Genomic DNA, 18,931 nt, shown 5'->3' on the forward strand with positions numbered 1-18,931 from the left:
TTTTTTATAATTATTTTTTTTATTTGTAGTTGGACACAATACCTTTATTTTACTTATCTTTATGTGGTGCTGAGGATCAAACCCAGGGCTTCCCATGTGCTAGGCGAGCGCTCTACCACTGAGCCACAACCCCAGCCCCTACCCATAGGATTTCAAATCAGCATACTAAGGTGATGCAGCCACATCAGTATTTATAGCAGCTCAATTCAGAATAGCCATGCTATGAAACCAACCTAGGTACCCTTCAACAGACGAATGAATAAAGAAAATGTGATATATATATATATATATATATATATATATATATATATAAAAGAGGCTGATGCAGTAGCAAGTTGAGAGAGGATAGCTTAGACCAGGTGGCAGAGAGAGGCCGCAGAAAGCCTTAAGGTTCTGTAAGTCAGATTTATGGTTGGATTGGATGTGAGCTATGAAGGAGAGTGAAGTTCCAGAGGACTCCAGAGTTTTTCCTCTGATGAAGGGGAAGGTGGAGTTACCATCAGCTGGAATAGAGAAGGCTGAGAGTGGAGTGAATTCTGACAATAGAATTAGGTGTTTGGATTTGGGCATGTTGTGTTTAAGATGCTTATTTTATATCTAAGGACATACAAATCTGGAGTTTGTGAGTGAGATCTTAGTGGAGATACATAGGGAGGTCAACAGCATATTACTAGTATTTAGAGTCGTAATACTGCTGTGATCCCCAAGAGAATCAGGGTAGTTAGAGAAAAGAACAGGATCACCATCTGAGATTTGGGGCATTGCAATATTAAAGGGTCAGAGAGAAGAGAAAGAAATAGCAAAGGAGATTTAAAAGGAGCAGCCAGCGAAATAGCAGGAAAATAGGAGAATGTGGCATCCCATTAGGCAAGGGGAAAAAAGTGTCTCAGGAAATAGAACAATAGAACAATTGCCTGTGCCAAATGCTGTTAATAGTAGGAGGAGGACTGAGCAGTCAGCAAGATATGCTCTGTAGTGTTTGGAGTAATTTCAGTGGCACAGTGAGGCAAAAAACTGACTGAACTGGGTTTAATAGAGAAAAACAGGAAATAAAGTACAGAAAACAGCTGTACCGGAAAGGTGTTTGCTTGAAAAAGAAGGGATAAATGGGACAATAGCCAGCGCTGGGCAAATGAATTCCAGAGGTTTTTGTTTTATTCGTTTAAAACACTTAAAAAAAAGAGAGAGAAAAAAGAGAAACATCAGCATGTTAATTGCATTTAATGGAAATGATCCAGGAGAAAGTAAAATATTGATATGAGAGAGAGAGAGAGGTGAGAGTTGCAGGTGTTGAACCATGACCTTGGGTAAGCTGCAGGGGGTAGGTTTTGTGCATAATGGGAAGGTTGGTTTTGGAGCAGTTGTGGAGAGAAACTGCAGTGCAGGCAAAGTATGTGTATGCAGGTGCTGGTGGGTGGGTGGTATGCGGTGAAGTCTGTGGAAGGACTCCTCTGATTGCTTTAATTTTCTCAGTGAAGTAGAAATATGAAGAAAATTTGGGGTATTTGAAAAGAGTGAAAGTGTGAAAAGTTGTGCAGGAGAATGGGAAAGTGAGTGTTCTTGGAACATTAAATATGATATCCTGGTAGCATTAAGAGTGTTTTTGGGATTCAGCCATAAATTGAAAGTGAGACCATCCAGCATGATTGTCTGTTTTTCTCCAGTCACTTGCAGTTGTTTGGTGGAGGTTTGGCTTAGTCAGGGAGATTTTAACCAGGATTTGAGTCTTCTAAGTATGATAAATCTGAAAAGAAATGAAGAAGTTGAGAGCTATGTAAGGGTAAAATCATAAAGATTGGTTGTAAAATTTAAACTCAGAAGAGGTTGATAACATCAAGGGATGAGGAACAGTGGAATGGTGGTGGATTGGCAGATTAGAGTGCCAAGTGAGTTGGAAGTATTACTAGGGATGGGATGGTAGAGGGAATGAGCAGAAAAGATTGTAGATAATGGTCAGAGGGTGAAAGCATGAAATTAATATTAAAGACAGTTGCATTTATTGGTAATGATATGGTCAAGGGCTAGACAGACTCTAATTACCTTTAAACCAGCTCCAGGATGGCTTCCCATACCCCCAGACTCAAGCTACCTATTGAGTAGCGAGGTTTACTGAAGAAGCCAGTGAGAGAGAGAGAGAACACGCCAGGGAGTGGACTTTTATTGGGGAACAATAAATTCTGGGGAAAATCCCATCCAATGAAGATTAAGGAGGGCAGTGTCCCAAGGTCAGGTGAGATGATTTGGGTCTTTAGGGGTTGTGACCAGGCACGCCTCCACATGGACAAGCCCTCGAACCTGAGAAGGGTGGGGAAACCTCTGGACACAAAGATGTGTCTAAGCACCTCTTGCCTAGCCAGGGAGGTAACTCGACTCACGTTCAAGGATGGCCTCCCACAGGCTATGGCCATTAGAGGTTGTGGAGAGTGGTTAACATGATCAATGGTGAAGAAAAGTTTAAGGAATTGAGAGGCCTGGGTGTGGGCATGATGGTCTACTTGTATGCCCATAGCTCTAGAAATCAAGGCAGGAGTATTATTGCAGAGTATGGCCATTAGCTGGGAGTCAGCATCTAGAGAACTCAGGCATAAGGCCCGGGCATCCTAATATGTGACAACAGCCTCTGATGCTATGAGATTCATTTTTAGGGATGAAGGAGAGAAATCTGTAAGAATATAATGAGGAGCAAGCATGGCACCTACTGTTCCCTGGCTCAAAGATCTGAGAGCTACAAAAGGAGTAGCTGTTTCCAATTAGGAGGCTGATAGGATGTCCTGAGGGGAAAGTTGGGTTTTTAGGAAAGCAAAATGTGAAGGGAGTATTCAGAGAATGGTTTAAATAGGGGTACAGCAGCCATCACCAAGTTGATGTTCCCTGATCCTCATATACTGCTACTAGTGCTTCATTTTAGTCCCCTAACTTATAGAATCAGGGCTGATTTGTGTGACCAATACACTACTGCAGCAGTGAGGGCGTGTAATTTCTGAGGCAAGGTCATGAAAGGTTCTGTAGCTTCTGCCTTGCTCTCTTAGGTTACTGGCTCTTGGTGAATCAACCACTTGGAAGATTGTCAAGCTACCCAGTGGAGAGTCCTTGTGGAAAGGAAGAGATGCCTCTCCCAGCCTTCAGCATCAATTGCCAGCGAGTGAGTGAAGTACATTGGAAGTGGATCCTTCATCTTCAGTCAAACCTTCAGAAGATGCATCTGACTGTCACCCTAGGAGGGACTCCACTGCAAAACTATCTAGTCAAGCTTTACTTAATTCCAATTTGTGAAAACTCCACTATGTAACATATGTTTATTTTTGTTTTAGGCCACACATTTTTGCAGTTACTTGCTATGCAACAAGTCTATTAATAACTATGCAGCAAATCTATTGATAACTAGTACAATTTATTTGTGAATAATGGATATGGATTCCAGAAGGCACAGTAGATGGATTTCAGAACCCCCCGAGAAGGGAAGTAAAAGAAGAGGGTATGTAGAGAGCTTTATGAGGGTTAAAATGTGGGAGAAAAATGGCAGTCTGGGGATTTTGTGTTGGTTGACATCATCAGGAATCAATGAAAAAATGAGGTAGATAATGGTGGTGAGGGAGTTTGGTAATGAGGAGGGTGGAGTTTCTCCACTTCTGGTGACAGAAGCCCTAGGGGAGAGTGGTCTTAGTCTTGGCCACTGATTTTAGATGTGTGCTGTGTGTGAGTCCTTTTGGTTGAATATATTGTTTATTTCTTGTTTAAAACTTTTTTTTTCTTGCTGTTATCTTCTTTTTCATAAATGAAAAAATTGAGACCTGAAGAATTTAAGTAATTGGCTTGAGGTTACACACCAGTCAGACTGAGTCACAATTTGAATTTATGTTCCTAGGCTTCAGATCATGACCTCATTCTACATTTGCCTGTAGGCAGAAATATTTTGAAATCAAAGGACTGTAATATTTTGAGGGTGGGATGGAAGTTAGTCATCTCAGATATAGATTTGTGCTGTGTGATTGTAAATACCTTTTTAAAAGCCCCAGTTGGATATATGTACATGATGACATTCTATGGGTAGTCTAATGGGAAAGCCCCTGATATCTGATCAGAGTGAGATTAAGAACTGGAAGTTGCCAGTGAATGGAAAAAAGAAGATAACCGGAAGCACAAAACAGATAACAAATTCATTGTTTTATTGTTTTTCTCCTCACTTGGAACGTAAATTCTATGAGGATAGAATTTTGCCTGACAAAGTGCCTGTGCCTGACACTTAATAGGTACTCAGTAAATATTGATACTACTCAAACGAATGAGGAAATAGGGCTTAGTCAAAGGAAAAGAGTTTTGGATGAAAATGTCCTACATAAGATGTTCATTAGAGAAGTGGGCGCTGTGAGGTTGAAAACATTCATCTTCATGAATTCTTCCTTCTCCACTAGATTTGCTGATCCACACTGCAAGGCATGTTCACATTCAGGGGCATTTCTCTACATTCTTCTCATTGCCTTTCTCTTCTTAAAGCTCTAGAAATATTGAAAAATGTCCTGGTAATGTGTTAGATCACATGGAAACTTAAAAACACAATTTAAAAAACCAAAAAACCAAAAACAGTGTCTGGATTCCCAATCCCCATAGAATCTAATTTAATTAGCCTGAGGTAGGACCCAGATAATGGTAGTTCTTAAAATTCCCCTGGGTGATTTTATGGTGTATCTAGGATTGAGAACTAACTATTAATTTGAAGAATTATTTTTGTTGGGGAAATTTGCTGAAAGATCTAAAGCTTAGTAGAAATGGAATGCAGTTCTTACTAGTGCAATTTCAGATGTTTGTGGGTGGGGAAGTCCCCAGAAATCTCCCCAAGCTAGATCTAGAATGCACTTGGAGGGAGGTGCTCAAGAAATGTTTGCAGAAGGGACAAGGAAATCCGGACCAACAGATGTCTCCTGCTCAGCGTGCCCCAAGGGATAGTCTCTATTCCAGGAGAAGGTGGGTTATGAAGACTGCTCAGATAAGAGAACAGTCTGAGAAGCCAAAATTCAAGTTTCCAACTTGTGAGTCAAGGGAGGGAGGAGGTATGGGTGGGAGGGTTGCTGTGAATCCATATGTAGACGAAACACAAATATGTCTTGCATACACATTCTATTTTTTTCCAAAAGTGTACTGATAATATCATAGTGAATAAAGCACAAAGTTTTCTTTCTAAACATACAATTGAATTCACAGAAACCTTTTGTTATTCTAAGGTTTCTTGCTCATCAGATAGCAAAATTTGTCATGTGGGAACTTGGACTGTTTTTTTCCCCTAAAATTGAAAATGGATTTTTATATTTAAAAAGTGATATCATTTTCTTATCTAGACTGGAGGAAAGAAGTTTTAGAGGGGTCAGGACATGCATAAAAGTGAGGAGGGTTAGTAAGGGAAGGTTCAATGAATAGCAAATATATTCTATTTATTTTGCACTAGAAGAAGCTGGAGGATGAGCCCTGCGTGCCCATGTTTAATGAAAAGAAAATTTCTTTATCCTGCCCTTCTCAAATGATGTAGCCAAATCAATTTTATTTTATTTATTTATTTTGATGTGGTGCTGAGGATCCAACCCAGTGCCTTACACATGCTAGGCAAGTGCTCTACTATTGACCCACATTTCCAGCCCTAACTCAATTTTATATAAAAATAAAATGAGAGAATCCTAGGATCTTCTTTTGGACTTCTAGAGTAAGTATTTTTTCCACATGGTCCCTCCAACAAAAGAAGTCGCAACTGTGACTCCTGTGAAGAGGGACAATACCTCCCTCTGTCATGATAATTAATAGTCAGAAAAGTCTTGTATTTCTTTATCAGCTCCAAAGAAGCAATTGTAAAATGGTCAAGTAGCATCTCTGCCTAAAATAAATTAATATAATGGCTAAATGCTTATCTTTATAGTGACTCACTGCTTCTAGCTGACCTCTGGATCTGGTACACACAAGCAAATTGTACATGCTCAATCAAATCCTTAAGAAGAAAAATGACAATAACCAACCACTGTCTCTGATATTTATTATATATAAAAGTCATTCAGGAGATGTAAAGACCATGCATTCATGAAACTTAAAACTCAAGATTGCAAGCATCAACAGTGACATTCAGCTGCTCAGTTATGCCAGCAAAATGGTGAGTGCCCTTTAGTCTGAGATTTTAATTCTGATGTAAGCTCAAGACAGGAAAAGGCCACCATGATTTAGTGGTAGAATGAATACTTGACTTGAAGCCCATATGTCCTGGTTCTGAGTCCTTGCTCTGACATTTAAAACTTGTTGATCCTGAGCAAGTCACCTAACGCAGAGTCTCAATTTCTTCACCTGTAAATAGGAAATAACAAGAATTTGTGCTGCACTACTTTAGTAAGATGTGTGGTTCAAATGACATAAGTATTGAAAAAGTATTTTATAAATATAAATACCATGCAGTTATTTGCCATTAGCATTGCATTACTAATCAATGATCGATCCAGTTAATATTTTGCTTCCTAGATCATAGCTTTCCTCTGAATTGTTTAGAATAACCCATAACTCTATCAACAGTGAATATTTATTGCATGGCTCAATAGTCATCGTGTGACTTTAGATGGTGATGGTAATTACAGCTTTATAGATATTCATAAAACACAAACAAGAGGAAAACAAACACTTATCTGGGGTAGACAAGTCTACTGCTAATTTGAAAATATTGACTTTTTGGTAAAAATCAATAATAGTTTTGAAAAGTTATTGAAGAAATGGAGGTATTGGAACTCTGGGAAGTTGTTACTGGAAGACCTGCACAAGCTGTACATGAATAAGGACCAGAAGAGGCACTGTGTGAGAGCCATTAGGAACTGCCAAGTGTTGTACACTGTTAAATGTGTGGATGGAAGTTCCCTCTTGCTTCCTGGTAGAACACATGGCACAGAGATCAAAAATGTGATGAAAGATAGGAGAAAATTACTCAGTGTCTCAGGACTGTAGCATCTTTGACTGCTTCCAGAACGCACACAGTAGAAATTTCAGACATCATAAATAATTCTCACATCTTTTGTACTTGCTTTGCACTGCTCCACGAATGATGTCTTTTTGTTTTCATATTTGTTAGTATTTGCATTTTGGTTTCTGGTACTCAGATCACAACTCCAAACACAGCCTTTGGCATTCTTGGGCTTCCTGAATTGCAATCATGAGCATGAAGGGTCAGATCCCAGTGCGCAGTTCAGTTCCCCAGGCACATGGCAATTTACTCTAACCACCAACATCGCATATCCCCACATATCTGGGAAGGGAGATCATAGAGAGATACTCACAGTGAGTTTACAATAAATATCTAATTCTTGGCCTCCTGACAACCAAACCAAAAAGAAAAGTTAATGGGTTGTATCACATTCATCTGGCTCTGGAGCATTGTGTGTGGCTTTGAACTTCTTTTCCTCTCTAGCCAACTCCTCCAGCCCCTGAAACGTGCCTTGTCTGGGACCATTCAGTTGGCTGGATCCTGAAAAATAAGTGGGTCAGTAGGTAAACCTTGCAGGAAACTCAGTTTTATCTTTGTTGTTCAGGGTTTAACAGGGCACATAAAAAGAAAAGAAGTAATTCATCGTGACTTTTCATCTGTGCTAAGTAGAAAGACAATAGATAGGCCTACCTCATGAGAGATGTTTTTTTCCCAGTCAAGAGACATATGGCCTGTCTATATTTACCTATCTCTAAATCATAGTGAAGACTGAAGATAATTGTTAAAGGAATTAAAGTTCACTAGATGGGAGGAATTTAGGGAGGTGTGATCATGATTATATTGAGGCCTTCAGAAACTCAGAGTGCGTGTGCACACTTCATTGACTTATCCATTGAGGAATGATGGGGCATCATGAAGCTTTCCCAGAAGTTTCTAAAGAGAAGACACTCAGAAGACATCTGAATCAGAAGACCTTCAGCTTTCAGGAGAATGACGTGGTGCTGTGAACAGAGGGCGTTTGTGCAGACATCCTGCAGAGGAACTGCTGGGCAGATTGGTGTCCATATGAATTCCTTTGGCAAGAGGCACTGAAAGTTCTGGATTCATGAAGTTAAAATCTGGTAACAAAGGATTTTAATGAATCAGAGAAATGCAAACTTCAGCTGTGAATGTATAGGATATATCTTATTAAAATTGAGTATTACTATTGATTTATGATACTGCCAAAGTGTGGCTGAGTCAAAACATATCTCTACTGTCTCAGATCAGGGCAAAATTCAGGTTAGGTAGGACAAAATTCTCTGGTAAGTAAGATAAATCAGAAGATTCCTGGCATTCATTTTAAAAATCATTTACTTTCTCAGATTGACTTTGCATTTTTAAAATTCCTACATCTCAGAATGAACTTATTTTAAAATCATGACAATATTTTTAATATATAACATTAATTTTTAGAATTTAGATTTATGGCCTATTAACAGATTTCTTCCCCCAGACATATGCTACAGAGTGGTATAATAAACTTGATTATGTAGGAGTTTACTTAGAACAGAATGAGTCATTTCCATCAGTGAAAGAGTTCCTGCTGTCCCTTTAGTCTTTAACTCCACTGAAGAAAAAAAAAGTCGTGCTAATATTTAGTCAGTCACTTAATATTTTATAATGAACACTGACAACTTTTAAAGGAAATGGATCTAGTGGCATGCACACTGCTGTTTGTTTTGTCATGGATTTTGTTTTTTTGTGTGTGCAGATTTTTCATGGTTCCCTTGTTCCATGGTTTTTAAATAGATTATTGTGATGCTACAAAATTTCTTTTAGTGGAGAAAAATTGGCAGAAATGAGTGTCTAGCAAAAACGAGGGTGTGCTATCTCTTACCCTGCACAAAAGTCAACTCAACATGGATCAAAGACCTAGGAATTAGACTAAAAACCCTGAATCTAGTAGAAGAAAATGTAGGACTGACACTCTAACATATTGGAACAGGAACTAGCTTCCTTAACAAGACTCCTAAAGAGCAAGAAATAAAATAAAAAATCAGTAAGTGGAATGGCATCAAATTAAAAAGCTTCTTCACAGCAAAGGAAACAATTAAGAGCATGAAGAGAGAGCCTACAGCATGGGAGAAGATCCTTTCTACATGCTCTTCAGGTAAGGCATTCATATCCCAAATACACAAAGAACTCAAAAAATGTAACACACACACAAAAACCCTCCCCCTGCAAATAACCCAATCAATAAGTAGGTAAAAGAACTAAATAGACACTTATCAAAAGAAGAAATACAAATGTCAACAAATATATGAAAAAATGTTCAACATCTCTAGCAATTAGGGAAATGCAAATTAAAACTACATTGAGATATCTTCTTCAATCAGAATGGGAATTATCAAGAATACAAATAACAATAAATGTTAGCAAGAATGTGGGGAAAAGGGTATATTCATACATTGTTGGTGGGACTGCAAATTAGTTCAACCATTCTGGAAAGCTGTATGGAGATTCCTCAAAAAACTAGAAATAGAACAACCACATAACCCAGCTATCCCACCCCTTGGTATATATCCGAAAGATTTAAAAGCAGCATACTACAGTGATGCAGCCATGTCAATGTTTATAGCAGCACAATTCAAAATAGGCAAGTTATGAAACAAACCTAGGTGTTCTTCAACAGATGAATGGATAAAGAAAATGTGATATATATATACACAATGGACTATTAGTTACAAAGAATAACAACATTATGGCATTTGCTAGTAAGTGGATGGAACTGGAGACTATCATGTTAAGTAAAATAAGCCAGTCCCCCAAAGTCAAAGATCACATGTTTTCTCTGATATGTGGAAACTAAACCAAAATATGGGGACACACACACACATAAAAAAAAAACAGAAGAAATATCAGTGAAGTAGATGAAGAAGAATAAAAGGAAGGGAGGAAGGATGGAATAAGGAAAGATAGTGGAATGAATCTGTCCTAATTTTCCTGTGTACATATATGAACATACCCCAGTGACTCTTATAATCATGTACATCCACAAGACACTAATTTAAAAAAATCCTATAAATAAATAGCTGAAATAACAGTAGATCTTTAGAAAGATCTGATATTGATACGTAGAAGCTAATTCAAGGCTGGGGTTGGGGGTGGGTGAAAAAATTTTAAAAAAGAGAAAGGAAGAAGAATGGGAAGAGAGAATTTCAGCAAAATAGAGGAAATATCAGTAGAGGAGACAGAGGATTGAGGAAGAAGAAGAAGGAACGGGAAGAGGGAAGAAGAGTGGAATGAATCTGACTGAACTTTCATGTGTGCATGAATGGATGTGGCACGGTGGGTCCTGGCATTGAGTGTATCCAGAGGACACTAATAGAAATAGGAAAAAGTAAACTGTGAATGGATTGAAGAGGGATTGGTGGAGGGAGGGAGGGAAGCTGGGGGAAGTGCTGGGAACTATATTTAAGCAAGTTTTTGTGATTATGTCAGGGTGTATCCTGGTGTTGTAATAACTTAAAAGAATGAATTTAAAAAATAGAGGTATGTTCCCAAATAAAGAACATTTTTAAAGTTCTGGAGACTAAAGGACCATTTTCTGTTCAGCTATACTGTTGCCATTTGTTTGCTATAGATCTTTCTCTTTGTTCTACTCTCACTTGTCACACGCTCATTAGCAGTAACATCTCACATGCATCAAAACAAGAGTTGATCTAGATCTTTCTTTCCCTCTTCCTCTCCCTCCCCTTCCCAGCCCTTCCTTCCCCTCCCTCCCTTTTTTCCTCCCTCCTCTCCTTTCCTTTCCTTTCCTTTCCTTTCCCCTTCCTTCCTTCCTTCCTTCCTTCCTTCCTTCCTTCCTTCCTTCCCTAGTGCTAGGAATCTAACTCAGGCCTCATTCATTCCAGGTAAATGCTCTATCACTGAGCCACACCCCCAGCCCCATAGATCTAGGGCTTTTAGCTTCTGTCAAATTTAAAGGAAATCCAAATAAATTATAAAACATCTTTAAAATTCCTGTATGCTTTTGGTGGAGTCTTGTGAAGTGATGGCAAAGGGAAATACTGTGCATGACACATGGCACTCTCATGATCACAGGGTACAATGCCCCTCAATAACTCTATTCTTTTCCCCAGTCAACCTAAATCCCACCTTGGTCCATGTGGGCCAGCTCCTCTGCCCTCCCCTGCCTTCTCCTCTAATTTGCTACATCTATTCCATTTCTCTGTGTGCAGCTCTCTGGCCTCTTCGCTCTTTTCTCTTTGCCAAGTGTGCCACCACAGCATAAGGAAGGCCCTGGAAGTGAGCAGCCACCAAGCCATCTCCTGAAACTGGCAGAGAAAGATGGCAAGTATGTAAATATTTTTAGCTCTGTCAAATAGACTCAGACACAATCTAATACAGATTTAGAAAGACCAGGCGTAAGAATTGGCGCCTCCCCACTTCTCTTCCGTTTCTAACACTTCTTCCTCAACACTTCTTGTTCTGTGTGCTTTGCAGTTTCCTTGGAGGAAGTAAGGAGAGATGCTGAAGTCTTCTTCAGGAGGTGGGGTCCTGACTGTCTCTTCAGAGAGTGGAAGACTCAGCCTGACTCTTTGGTGGTGCATGGGCACAGACGCAAACTGACGCCTGCAGTTCTAAATATACACCTACTTTTGGGTGTGCAGGTCCACGCCATGTTGGCAAGGAATAAGACAATGGGGCAGTGAACATGCACATTTATTTTGGGAGAGGAAAGAGGAATTAGTTAAAATGAAGAATGGGAGACATTAGAACAAAACTGGAGAGAGTGTGACAATTGAGGAGAAGAACCAGCAGAGACTGAGGTGCAAGAGACAAAACATTCCAGAGGGAGGAATGGGTAATGGAATCAGCCACATATGAAGAAGGTCTTCAAGACTCATAGCACTTTGTATTTTTTTCCCCCTTAAACATCTTTTACCATATAAGTTTTATGGCTACAAATTGTGAACACAACATCTCTTCTGGTCTCTTTGGGGTTTGGGATCTGGGTTTGGTTTGCCTTTGTTGTAGGAAATGGGTAAGCCTTGGGCACTCCCAGACACCTTCTGGTTTTTACACAGTGCTCATACTCAAGGTCATTGGGTAGTCTAGAATGTGTGCAAGGAGGTGAGAGAGCCATGACAAGTGCATAGAGTCTGGAAATTTTGATGATAAGTCAAGCTGCAATTTTGTGTCTTGCCATTTTCTAAGAAGAATTCATTAACATAAAAAAGTGTTATAATCTTGATTATCATCTTTTTTACCTTTTTTTTTACCATCACTAAGGCAATGGCCATATACTATAATCTAGGTACTGTAAAAATGATTAATCAGTAAATAAATAAAATCTATGTTCATTGAAGAAAAATTAGAAAATGCAGATGAGCAAAAATGACACCTTTTTAAAAAATAAGTTGTTATAACATGAATATCTTTCCACATCACTAGATTTCACAGAGGTATCAGCAAATATGGTTTGAGAACAAGCTATTTTGGATTAAATTCATACTGTGAATAATTTATTCTGTGACTTAGTTTCACTAGTTAGGAAAAGACCAAATTCTTCCTTGGAACTTACATAATCTCGAAACACCCAGCTCTTTGCCACAGAGCCCAGGACAGAAAAAGCCATTTGGAAGGCAGGAGGAAGGTATGGCTTCTTTTAATAGCATTGTTGCAACAGTTTACAAAGGAATTTAGAAATGACTAATGAGTTAATATTTATAAAGCATTTCATAAAACATTCAATTTTAAACTCTATGCTATATTATCCATAAGTATTAGTTTAGGTCATGATTTTGCCTTTTATTTTCAACAAAAAAGAAAAAAAAAACATCCTTCAAGATAGAAAAGCACCAAATGTATTTTCTAGTTCTCAGTTTTGAGCTTGTATTTTACTGAAAAAAAATAAGGTATTCTAGAAAATGATTTAATGTCAGAATTACAATACCCAACTTATTATTCACAGCATAATTTTTTATTAAATGCGTTTCAATCCCATTATCATTTTTAAACTACTTAGCTCCAATCAAAATGAAAATGCCCATTTCTTCATCTTTATTCATGCCTTTCACATTTCAGTGCCCTAGAAAGAGGCTTTCTCCACTTTCAAATGAAAAATTCTGGGTTGCTCACTTTATCTGAAAGCTAGACTGGTGTAACTGAGATGAATGATGGAAAGCTCCCAGCAGCAACCCCTTGCTTCCTGCAATATGGTGTCTCTTATTGCTGCTCTCATCAAAGCCGCCTGGTTCTCTTGTCTGTGTTATGTACTCTCCTCAACTTTTTTGGTGGTCTGTGTGGGTCAATCACTCGAGCCTTGAGAACAAGATTTTCCTTGTGCATCAAATTGAGAAAGTTTTCTCCAAAAGTATACCTAGGCTAAAAATAAAGTTCTTCAAAAGTTAGCAAAGAGACATTGTCCTTCTAGTGAATGTCAATGAAAATACAGCCAATTAAATGTTTATTTAATAGGCTCTAGAAGACTGTACAAATATGTGGCTTGAAAATGCATTTCTTCCTCAAATCATGACTCCTGGAACTTTATTGGTTTAGTTACCTTTTGTGCTGCTGTGACTAAAGGACCTGACCATAACAACTGTAGACAGGAAAAGTTTACTTGGGGTGGGGGGTGATGGTTTCAGAGATCTTAGTCCATAGAATGCTGGCCCCATTCCTCAGGGCTGGTGGTAAGGCTGAACCTCAAGGCAGTAGAGCGTGGCAGAGGGGAAGCAGCTCTCATGGTGATCAGAAAGCAGAGAAAGAGACTCCACTGGACAGATACAAAATATATTCACCAAAGCCACATCCCCAATTCCTACCTCCTCCAGCCACACCCGAGCACTTTAGTTACCACTCAGTTAATCCCGATCACAGGATTAATTCACTGATTGGTTTAAGACTTTCACAACCCAATCATTTCTCCCTGAACCTTCTTGCATTGTCTCACATGTGAGCTTTTGGGGGACACCTCACATTCAAACCATCATATTTATTTTCAAATAATATGGAAATGGAAGGAGACCCTCATTGTTATACAAAATTACATATAAGAGGAAGTGAGGGGAAAGGGAAAAAAAACAAGGGGGAGAAATGAATTACAGTAGATGGGGTAGAGAGAGAAGATGGGAGGGGAGGGGAAGGGAGCGGGGATAGTAGAGGATAGGAAAGGCAACAGAATACAACAGACACTAGTATGGCAATATGTAAAAAAGTGGATGTGTAACCGATGTGATTCTGCAATCTGTATACGGGGTAAAAATGGGAGTTCATAACCCACTTGAATCAAATGTATGAAATATGATATGTCAAGAACTATGTAATGTTTTGAACAACTAATAATAAAAATTAAAAAAAAGTCTTAGAAGGAAACATAAAAGGTTGGGTATTAAGAGGTCTGGGTTATTAAAAAAAACCATGTGCACGTGCATGTGCACATATACACACACAGACACACTCACGCATTCCCAGATGAGATGTGTATGTTCCAGAAGGACTGTCTTTTAGCAGAGGTTTTATTTTATTGTCTTACTTGGCATAACAGAAAAATCAACACCCTATTTTATAGATGCCATCTGCTTTCAGTTGACCTTAATTTTCTGGATGACAGTTTTCCTCAAATATTTTGTCATGACTAAATTTCATTTAGCAAGAATATTTAAGTTAGTTTGTGAATAAGAAATCAGATGCTCTGAACCCAAACATAGAATTGCATTGCAATAATGCTTAATGTATTTTATATTTTTACAAACTGATTTGTAATTGTGTTAGTACTCCCAGACTAAACCCATTGTTAGTTTGGCAATTTAAAGGATAGTAATATACATGGCTATATTTATTTTAATTCCATTTAATCCTGATATTTCATAAAACAATGGAATGAAATTTATTATAAAGATTAATTGTGGTTCATTAATAATGAAAAAACTGATTACACATTTAAAAAATAAAACTTAAAACTCACATTTATGATAATGATTTGCGTTTCAGTTGGCAGGCTTTATTTCATTTTTTTGACAAAAATCAGTATTTCCCAAATTGGTCTGATTGGTCTGGAATGCTTGTTAAAAATGCACATTCCCAATTCTTCTATTCTAATATGGTGAGCCTGAGGTCCAGGTTTAATAATGCCTCCAAGTGGTTCTTAGGGCCTGGCAGGAGTGGAAAACACTACAACAGAGCTTATTCTAAGACCCTAGGATACATTCAAATAGTCATATTGGGAGTTTTCACATAATGTCAGTGCCCAGGCCTCCACAATGACCAATTAATACAGACTCCTTGGGACCCAAGCATTGGAATAGTAAAGTAGACTTCCACCTCATTAAACTACATTATCTTACATTAGACACTGATGATAAATAGATTTGATGATGATGTGAAAGTCTCTGAAAAGGGTAGCTGGAATTCCAAGATACCTAGAATGTCAACTCTACAACAGCAAAAAACATCTCATTATGTCTGTCCCTTAGCCCTAGTTGCAAAGACTTCTACCTATATTATGAATGCATAATAACTATTGAGTTAAGTAAACAGTTTCTACTGCCTGAAGTTTTAATTGTCTTCAAATGTGGAGTACCTGCTGCAAGTGAATGTCAACTGGACATGAAATACAGTCTAGCAATGGTGAAAATTAACACATGAAGGTGAGAGACGAGAGAGATGGTTAAGCCAGGTGGCTTGCTGTATGTGTTCCTGAGTCCCTGGTGTGGTTGATGGTCACTCAGCTACCTCGGTAGTGGGGGTAGAGACGTGGTGTCAAAGCAACACATGGACATGGGGAGCTGGTGAGAACTGGCAGGTGACAACCTTAGTCGGCCTCCAAGCAAGCTTGTTTATTTTTGAAATGCATACAGCTGTTATAGGGTTCAGGTAGGGTGTGCCCACCAATCACACATAAGCACCTTAGCATCTATAAGCCAATCATCTTATGCCTAATGTAACCGCACTATGAGGAAGCACTAAATATTGCTGTTGTGATGGAAGGCAGTCTAGAAGGGTCTTTGTCCCTAAGGGAGGCAGGCTATGAGTTGGGGGGGTTACATGCCCTGAAGCACTTGACTCTCAGTTTCCTGACCTGGTAGTCTGGTTGCTTGGCAACGCTGACCACAAGTGCTGAGGATGTGGTTTCACAGACGGCTCTCTAGGGCAGAGCACTCTGTCCTGCAGGTGTTCCTGTCAGGCCTGTATGATTGTAGGTTCTCTTAGCACTCTGAGCTGCTTATAGCTACTAGCTGTGAACTGAAAGTTATTCCAACAGCCTATTCCTTTCTCAAAAAGCCCAGAGTGGATGACCATGTCAGCAGCCATCACTGAGTGACTTTGATCAGCAGCACATGCAGTAGTTACCTTGATGACTGTCCATTTCCACCCCTGGGGTTGGCATATGTAGTAGCCAGACTTTGAGAAACAGGATAGAAGAATCCCGGACCTCCACCTCCCACCTATCCATCTGCACCTGGTCCTTGTCAAAACACAAACTGCTTTGAGTTAATCTTGGCTCAACTCCTCCTGCCCTCATCTACTTCCCCTCCTGTTTATCAACCATAGCCACTGTGAATTTGGCGCTCTGAGACTGTCATTTTGTTGTGTGGCTGCAGTAGTACCAAATATGATGCCAACTACATAGTTGTGGCCAACTAAATACTTTGAAATAATAAATATAATAGACAAAGGAGATGACCAGGAACATACCACCCTTTGAGAGGTAGGAAAAGAGAGTGTATATAGAAGATAGGGAAATGGCAGAAACGTTTGAGGTAGTTTTCATTTCTGCTTTTTATAGAATGGTCAGATGTGATCACTTGGCTAGAACAATTCTCAGCTGTGAGAGGAGATTGGACAGCCAACTAGGACAGGCGAAGAAGTAATTAAAGAGTACCTGGAATGTCTGGGTATAGTCGAACCAGCAGAACCAGATGACTGGCAGTGTAATGCAGTGGAAAGAGAATTGGATGAATATTCAGAAGTCACAGCCTCTATACTCAGCTCAGTTTATTACTAAGTGGAGTGACTTTGGGCAAAGACTACCCCTGAACCTTGCCCTCCATACTCTATTGCAGGTGTGAAGGGCAATGTTCAGAGGCCTTCTTTGCCCAAGGTTACTCAATTAGTAAGTCATTTACCTACTTTATATGATTGTTGTATAGAGTAAATGAAATTAACCATAAAGTTCTATTTGGGTCTAGAGTTTATTTAACAATCACAGTTGCTGTCTTTGCTTCTGAGAAATCATGAAGGACAGTTCTTTGCAAATAGCAAGAAGTGTATTAGCTTACACTGATACCTAGGAAACCAGAGTAAGAAATCATTAAGCACTTAATTCACAACAATGTAAAAGAACCAAGAAGTTGGGAAGCAAATATGGCTTTCAGATCAAGTGGTGCCTTACTGATTTTTATTATCCACTATAATTGATGAACAACTCCCAAAGAGAGGGAAAGAATAGGTAGAATCCTGCATGCTTGTCAAGCTATCAATATAAGCTGAACTGTTCAAAACTCCCAGTACCATCTATTTATTTTTGGCCTAATATGTGTGATTATCATTCATTAACTGGTAATATACTATATTGTGTTCTGTGTATTACAGAATGATAATGGGATAAGCAATCAGCTCAAGGATTTCATAAAAGGTTGATCAATTTACCAGGATTTCATAAAAGATTTCTTGAATACATTATAGACTCTGAAACAGTGGTATTCAAGCTATTTGTAATCAATTTCCTCTGACTGGTAGAATTGGAATCATTTGTGTCATTTATAGAATGCCAAAGTGCAATAGAAGGAGAAGAAATCTTCTATGTCTGGCAATTATCCATAGGCCCTGCTGATCTGAGAGCAGTATTTGTCTAAAGCAGAATAGCAGAATCATCTAAAGAACTGTTAAAATACACAAACACAAAACCCCTTTGCAGACTTTCTGAATGGAAGCTCTGGGGTGGAGCTTAGAATGTGAATTTATCAAATATTTAATCAAGATATTTATCAAATATCTTGGAGATTCTAATGCTTATTGAATTTTGAGACCTGCAGAGAATAATTGTATTATTCATTATGTGATAAACACTATAAATATGGATCAAAGAGTTGGAATATCAATAAACTCTCAGAAGAACCTAAATATGAGAGTATATTTACATTCCAGAACACTGAAAGACAAATCAGTGATTTTGAAAAAATTGCAAATAAGTCATTTATAGAGAGAATGAATTTCAGTAGTGAGAGTAGAAAACATGATTGGAAACCAAACTCTGTCTTGTCTGTCATTATTAGCCATCCCCTTGATCTCTTAATGGGGACTTTTCAGGTCAGTTCTTCAGAGGATCTTCACTCCTTCATAGGATTTTTCCCTTCACCAGGTAAAGAATGCTGTTAATAGGTGAGTGAACTGAGTTGCTGTCCTCCCTGAATTCAATAGTTCCCAATCTTGAATCCACATTAGCATCTTCTGGAACAATTTTTAAAACTACTGATTCCTCAGCATCTCCCCAAACAGTTTCATCAGTGTTTCTTCAGGTGGGGCCTTGGCATTGGTGTTTTTTAAATGCTTCAAGTAATTCTAGGTTTGAGAAACAGAATTGAGAACCCTTGTATAGATAAATGAAGGTTGGATTCAGGAAATGGGGAGAAAAGAAAGAGATGAACATGCTTTCTCACTCAATTATACCTTGATACGAAAATAAAATCAAAATTTTAAATAAGCATTAAACAATGCTTGAATTAATAATGTAACTAAACACATTTTGGCAACCATATTGACTTTATCTTTGAAATACTCAGACATACCCCTGGCCATTCCTTTTGAAGCTTCATTGATTTGGCCAAATTAAAGGTTTTCATCCAGAATTTCAGAAGTCCCAGAGCTGGCCTTCCTCTTTCTGTATTGTTTATTCTGTCTCCATGACACATGAAATGTGAATGTGTTTTCTGTGGCTCAACTCATGTTCTGTCAACCTATCTGAAGAATTTTATGCATTAGCCACAGTTTTGTCTTTTTCAT

General features: G+C 38.6%; 1 long non-coding RNA gene across 4 annotated transcripts; it reads right to left on the minus strand.

Moving 5' to 3' along the window:
* Nucleotides 1-4,144: 4,144 nt before the first annotated feature.
* LOC107138556 lies at nt 4,145-16,928 on the minus strand. Of its 4 annotated transcripts, none has more exons than XR_007349414.1 (3): nt 16,812-16,928; nt 7,631-8,058; nt 4,145-7,480 (listed from the first exon to the last, which is right to left on the minus strand). It is a non-coding gene; the product is annotated as an uncharacterized LOC107138556 (long non-coding RNA). The 4 variants fall into 4 exon arrangements; XR_007349413.1 differs by having other exon boundaries at nt 4,145-7,155; nt 7,293-8,058; XR_001503013.2 differs by having other exon boundaries at nt 4,145-6,318; nt 6,944-8,058.
* Between the last annotated feature and the right edge of the window lie 2,003 nt (nt 16,929-18,931).

This window comes from Marmota marmota, unplaced genomic scaffold (assembly GCF_001458135.2).
Source record: "Marmota marmota marmota unplaced genomic scaffold, marMar, whole genome shotgun sequence".
NCBI lineage: Eukaryota > Metazoa > Chordata > Mammalia > Rodentia > Sciuridae > Marmota > Marmota marmota.